The sequence below is a fragment of the Crocodylus porosus genome, unplaced genomic scaffold (genome assembly GCF_001723895.1).
Source record: "Crocodylus porosus isolate Cpor-Errol unplaced genomic scaffold, CroPor_comp1, whole genome shotgun sequence".
In the NCBI taxonomy this organism is placed as follows: Eukaryota; Metazoa; Chordata; order Crocodylia; family Crocodylidae; genus Crocodylus; species Crocodylus porosus.
In genome coordinates this window covers 8,985,096-8,992,015 of record NW_017728924.1, presented here as the reverse complement: position 1 = coordinate 8,992,015, position 6,920 = coordinate 8,985,096, and the positions used below count along the sequence as shown (strand labels likewise).

General features: G+C 46.5%; 1 protein-coding gene across 2 annotated transcripts in view; it reads left to right on the top strand.

Moving 5' to 3' along the window:
- Nucleotides 1-6,920, top strand: part of LOC109313632 (gamma-aminobutyric acid receptor subunit beta-4) — a 132,151-nt gene that overhangs the window by 101,575 nt on the left and 23,656 nt on the right. The window lies entirely within an intron of this gene.

Genomic DNA, 6,920 nt, shown 5'->3' with positions numbered 1-6,920 from the left:
GTGGCGGGCGAGATTCTGAGGGTGCTGAGTCCACCGTGAGTGACGGTAGGGGGCGCTAGGGAGTTCATGGCCTCTCCTAGGCCCCACTCCCTCACAGATAGATAGGATTTTTGTTAATGTACTATGATATTAAGGTGCTCTGGGTCCAGTTTATAGTTTAAGAAGGGGAGGGCATCCTTTCTTCTCTTAATGTTGGCTCTGGATTTGGCTCTGGGGCATCTGTTGGCTCTGGCTTTAGGACCCAGAGGCCTTGGGTCTGAGGCAGGGGGGATAAGGGGGAACCCACCCTCAGACTGACCATGATCTTTGCATTCAATAATAGGAAAAATTCTTGATACACAGTGATAACAGAAAAGAAACAATACAAACAATCCAGCAGTTCTATATACTACCACTCGTAGGGCTGTCATCAGAGCCAGGATACATCTGGCCAGGATGCAGGCTTCACTTTGAGACTTTCTCTTAGATGTGAGATGTCAGCAGCCAGGAACTGGGATGCTGAGGTCTACACCCCACCCGCAGTGGATGAATGAGACAGGTTGGTGGTGTGCCCTCTATCCATGGTGGCCTTGGGGACCCCTCCTGAGGATAGGGACCCCTCAGGGAAGAGGACAGGGAGGAGTAGGATCTGGGAAGAGGACACTTTGTTACTCTCAAGTCTCTGTTTTTGTATTCTCCTTCCCTCCTGATGACTCTTGATCTGTAGCTGTTGTTGGTTGGTCTCTCTGTGTTCGGCACACTTCTACGTAGCTCATCACATAGACGCATACTAATTTGGTCTTTCTCAGCCTTCTCCTAATTTTGCCTGTTCCCCCAAAATTGGGACACAGGACCCACTGTTCTGGGGTCTTGGTAGCTAATGCCACCTTATCTCATGTTATGGAACAGTATGGTACATGGCCCCAGTTTCTCAGGCTGTGTGTATCCATTGATTGCCTTTGGGATGAAGAGGACATCCCTGGGGATCTCAAGAATGGGACCATTGTGACCATCTACAAGAAGGGGAACAAATCTGACTATGAGAACTACAGGGGGATTTCCCTCCTGTCTATTGTAAGATCCTGCCCACATCCTCCTGAACCACCTTTGTCCTGTCGCTGAGGAGATCCATCCAGAAACCCAGTGCAGCTTCCAACCATCCCGGGGCACTGTGGACATTGTTTTCATTGCCAGGCAGATCCAAGAAAAGTGGTGGGAGGAAAATCAAGAACTGTTCCTTACCTTCATTGACCTGACCAAGGCATTCAGTTCCTTAAATCATGAAGCTCTGTAGACCATCCTCCAATGCCTTGGCTGCCTGCTGAGGCTTCTGCATGATGAAATGACTGCCACTGTCCTGAGTTGAAAATCTGAAACCGATGCCTTTCACATCCAAGTGATTGCTCCCACCCTGTTCACCATCTACCTGTCAATCATCATCTACCTCATCTGAGATGATCTACCATCTGGCATCAGTGTCCAGTATCAACTGGATGGGAAGCTTTTAATTCTTGGGCGCTTTCAGGCGAAAACAAAACTCACCACCCAAGACATCCATGACAGTCAGTTTGCAGATGATTGCTACATGATGGCTTACTCTGCATAGGATGTGCAAGTGACCTTTAGATCTCTTCAACGTTTCATATAAGAGACTTGGCCTGTCCTTGAATGTCACCAAGATGAAGGTTCTCCGCAAACCAGCTGACATCCCTCGCACTATCTACATAGATGGGGAGGTTCTGGAGTACATGGAGCACTTTCTGTATCTCGGCAGCCATGTCTCTCAATGAGCTACCATCAATGCAGAAGTCCAGCATCAGGTCAGCTGTGCTAGTTCTGCCTTCTTCAAGCTGTGACAATGTGTCTTTGAAAATAGAGGCCTTTGGAAATCAACGAAGGTCCTGGTTTACAAGGCTGTTGTGCTGGCCACCCTCCTCTACTGCAGTGAAACCTGGACCATCTACCAACTCCACATTAAGACCCTCAAGAGCTTTCACCAGTGTTGCTTGTGTCAAATCGTGGGGATCAAATGGGAGGATTCCTGGACGAGTGTGAGCATCCTCCATGAAGCCGTGTCTACCAGCATTGAAGCCTTACTCTTGAGAAATCAACTCTGATGGACAGGCCACTGTGTCTAGATGTCCAAAAATTGCCTCCCTCACCAGATCCTCTTTTTCCAGCTCTCCGTTGGCCAGTGCTCAAAGGGCAGCCAAAGAAAATGGTACAGACACGCTCAAGGTCTCCCTCAAGCACAGAGGCATTGACACCAACAGCTGGGAGGAGCAAGCTGCTGACCATTTGGTGTGGCGTCACCTGGTCCACCAAGGCGTGCACCACTTTGAGGCCCAACAACTTGATACCAAGGCAGAATGACAGCAGTGGAGGAAGCAGGAGGAGGCCAGCCCAGGGCTGTGAATCCTATTTCCCCACCAACAACATGCCCCCATTGCCAAAGAATGTGTGTATCCAGAATCAGGCTCCTCAGTCACCTGAGGACTCATCAAGGCTGACTCCAAGAAACTGTCAATGACAATCTCATGTTATGGAACAGTATAGTACATGACCCCAGTTTCTTAGGCTGTGTGTATCCATTGATAGATGGGACCTCTTTCCCCTATGGTACAGCATCTGTCTCACATATTGTAGTGTACCTCTGTCACTGTGCTTAAGTCTTGCTGGGATGATGTACTCTTGCTCAGATACTATTGGGTTCCTGTTCCATGCGTTGTACTCTGCTAGCAGTTTGGAGATGGAGCTCAGTTCTGTAAGCTGCTCCTCTCTGTGCTATGGAGCTTCAGTTCATTTAGGCAACGATGTTGCCGCTTCACCCAAAAACTCTGACCTCTAAGTTTTGGATGCCTGCCTGACTCTGTATGCCATTTCTGTCCAGTAATCATGCACATTATTCAACAGAGCTGAGCACTGGAATGAGAAAGGAGGAGGGTGTTGGCTTAGAACTGGTATTTAAAGGTCTGTTTTTCTTGGGGGGGGGGGATTGACTTATAGGTATAGATATATATTATAAGGGTTTAAGATGGCCAGCAGGGGTTAATTGGATTTCTAAAGAGCCTGGGTTTCACACACAATATGTCTCACAGCCCTGAAAGCAGACAGGCTGTCTACCGCAACAAGGCCAACTGATGGATGCAGCCTGAGAATTGAGGGGGGCATGCCATAACATGAGATCACAGCCTTCAAGGCAGACAGGTTCTCTAACACAACAAGGACTCGAAGCCTGGGAATCAAGGAAGTATGTACCATACTGTCCCATAACATGAGATAAAAGACACCTGCTACAAGGCCTCAGAGCAGGGGAAGAAGTCCAGGTTTTGCAAGAACAGACCAAATTAGGAGAAGGCCCAGAAGGCTATGTGGACATGTAACCACAGAGAAACAACCAACCAGAGATAGCCATGGATGAAGAGTCATCAAGGGGGAAGGAGAATACAAAAGCAGACTTGAGAGTAACAAAGGGTCCCTCCCTGTTCCTTCTCATCCCTCCCTTTGTCCCAGCACTCCTCCCCAAGAGGGGTCCCTGTCCCCATCCCCCAGGAAAGATCCCAAAGGCCACCATGAACTGAAGGCATATGACCACCCCATCTCATACACCCCACTGGAGGCAGGGGGAAGGAGGGCACCTTGGTATCCCACCTCAAGACTGCTGACACCTAAGAGAAACAGCCTCAGAGTGGAGCCTGCATCCTGGCCAGATGTACATTGACTCTGATGACAGCCCTAGGATTGCCAGATATAGAATTGTTTGTATCATTGCTTTTTTGTTATCACTCGGTATCAATAAATTTTCCTATTATTGAATGGAATGTTGTGGTAGGTCTGAGGGCTGTGCTAACTTGGAACAAAGGTATAAGGGCTGGGTCTTAAATTCAGTGCCAACACCGGGAATCCTGAGAAATGGAGTGAGAAAGATATAAAGGAGGAGAGAGAGAATGGAAAAAAAAAAAAAAAACCAAAATGAAGAAAGTGGAGCAGGAGATGCAGAAAAAAAACAAGAGAGGGGAACAGCAAGGAGAGAGAATCAGAAAATGAGAGAAACAGAAAATATGAGAAGCATTGAATACTAGGTAGCCTGTGGTTATTAGGTGATACAGAGCTTTTCATAACAAAACATGACTGTCTGGCTGTGAAACAGATGGGAAGGAAGCCCAGGAGCATCTGGAGAACATGGGAAAGAACTCAACCCAAGGGGAAATAGATGTCTGCTCTGTGCCTCAAGAGTGCCAAGAGCTAGGGGGCTGATATACAGAACCAGTAGGGAAATAGTTTGGGAACATAGAAAGTTAATGCTTTGGTTTCTATCCCTCAGATCTCTTCCTTCAAATCTGGATCAGATCACAAAAGCAGTTAGTTCTGCAGGGAATAAAAACTGGGAAAGCAGGGTTGCTGCAGGTCAGAACTGAGATGCACTGGAAGAGCTGGGGGAGGTTCAAGGATGAAAATAGGAGAAGGGATTTCCAGGGAAGACTGAGGTGGAGTGACATCACAGGGGACTGGGGAAGAATATGAGAGCAGGTGGCCTGATAAAAATAAAAGAAGCCTCAAGCTGTTATGTTCTGCTCCTTTACTCTCACACTGCAATGCAGGTCCAGGCTGCTGACGGGTGTTTCTCTGGACTCCATGGACAATTTGCAGTGAGAGAGACCAACCTTCTGAAGGCAGTGCTCAGCTCCATGAGAGATGAGTGGTCAAGCTGCTTGAGGAGGGAATTTAGTGATCACAACATAAGCATGCTCATTACCCAAACTGAAGGCACATTAGGGGAGGATTAAAGAAGGAACTTCAATTTCTATTTTTTAGGTTAAAAGACAGGACTTAAGACTCCTTGTTTGACCTCCCAGGTGATCTGCCACTGACCTGCTCTGCAGTTTTCTGGAATTCACTGTGCCCCAGATTGCCCTGTATTGGGTAACTTTGTATGCTCAAAAGCTGAGGCATCCCAAGTAAGACTTTGGCCCAAATTCAGCTCCTTTTAGGTGAGTTAGTGGTGTTATAGCTAACTGTAGCCATGTAAGTGGCAAAACAGGTACTTACAGAGTTTAGAACCTACTCCCTGCAGTAACGTATTTAAATCTAAGTTGCAAAACAACTCAAAAAGAAAGGGGAAGGGGGATTACTCCCAACCTTAGCCTAGTTAGAGCACTTGGCCAGACAGCAGGTTATCCAGATGCTAGGCACCCCCTTACCCTGAGAACTGGAACCTGCAACTCTCAGTGCTCAGCAACATGTCCTGACTATTAGGCCATGGGCTAAGAGCACCCTCCATACCTCCTGCTGAAGCTGTCCTGTTAGGTTGAAGGAGAGCCAGTCAGGAAGTCTTCACTGAGCCTGTCCAGGAGGGGATGACACCCTGAGATTTGGCTTTTCCCCCACCAGTGAGACAGAATCTATCTCAGTTCTCACTCCAATTTATCCAATAACTATCAAATGCAAAATACAGAAACTTCCTTGAGTGTAGGAGCAGTGGCTAGGATCACAACCACTTGTGAAAATATTTTCCATGTGCTGCCATGACATCTTTGTCAGTGTTACCTTTCCACTGATAGCTCATTTAGAGTAACTCAAGTTATCATGATGTCTGTGCTCCCTAAATGTGGAACTGTTGCACATAACGTGAATTCCCACATCAGTCTCAGGGAAACAAATCACTTTTCATGAGCCTCGTGGTATGTCCTCACCAGCATGTGTAGATTGCAGGATACAAAAAATCCTGAATTTAAATTGAAATGGAATGCATCAAACCCCAGCCCCCAGAGTATATCCCATGAGAATGAGATGATATTGCTCACAATACAGTGTCATGATACTCCAGCCCACATTTAAAAGCTGTTGTAGGGGTGCTCTGTAGCCAGTGCAGGATAGCTGGAAATGGCAGATGGCAGCAGTGGATAGGCATGGTGTGGTTGCTATGTGTACCATCCAGGACAATTCTCATAAGGCAACAGGATGATACTAGAATGGATTTGAGAATCTTAGTTGCATTTCTTTGTGCGATGTTCAGTGCCTCCCATTCCCATTCACTTGGTTCTGATGTTTTCTCTTGGAGATTCAATCGTGATTCACTTGGCTGAGATCTATCCTGGTTTTAGAGGCTTGCTCTGCATTCATAGTCATTCCTCATTTTGAGCTTTTAGTTAGATTTAGTCCTGGCCTGACTGGCCTGGCAAGTGAAGTTCCCTCTTCATCCCCAAACAAAACATATGCAGTGACGGCGAAAAATTTTCCATGCTGTCCTGCCCAAGTGTCCCAACCCTGGCCTAGATGGGCAAATTGTAAGGGAAACCAAACTTTTTCACCTCCCTGAAATTCCAGTCTTCAGCCTCTATGCTAAAACCTTCAAGTGGATGGGGGAGCAGGGGAGGTGGCTTAGTTATCTTGTGATTACTTAGTTATCACAGAATAACTCCAAAATCCCATTTTCATGCAATGTATCCCTGTCTACTCAGAAGTGCAATGAAGCCACCAGCTTGTTAACTCCTTCCATATAACATGTCAAGTGTTAATAGTCATCAGTCAGGCATTGGTTTTGAGCCCTTGAAAGTTTCTATGTTCCCTTACCAAGCCTCCTAGATTTTTCTAAAAATAAGATAACATTAAAGTGACTTCTATTAGTGCCTTTGTAACAAACATTGGTTAAGCCATACTCTTCCTGCAACATGCCCTCAGAGATTTATTCCAAAGAACCTGCTCTCACATCCTTTTTGATATAGTTTCTTTTTATCTGTCTTTCTTCTTTAGCATAGAGGGTTGGGAGAATTATAGCACAATGTACAGGACAGTTCAGGAGGTCTGTGTTCTATTCCCTGCTCTGCCATTGAACTGCTGTGTGAACATGGGCAAGTCATTTTGACAGTTGGTGTCTCTCTCCCACTCCCAGCTACAGTCTTTCATGTCTGTTTAGACTGCAAGCCTTTCAAGAACTGTCT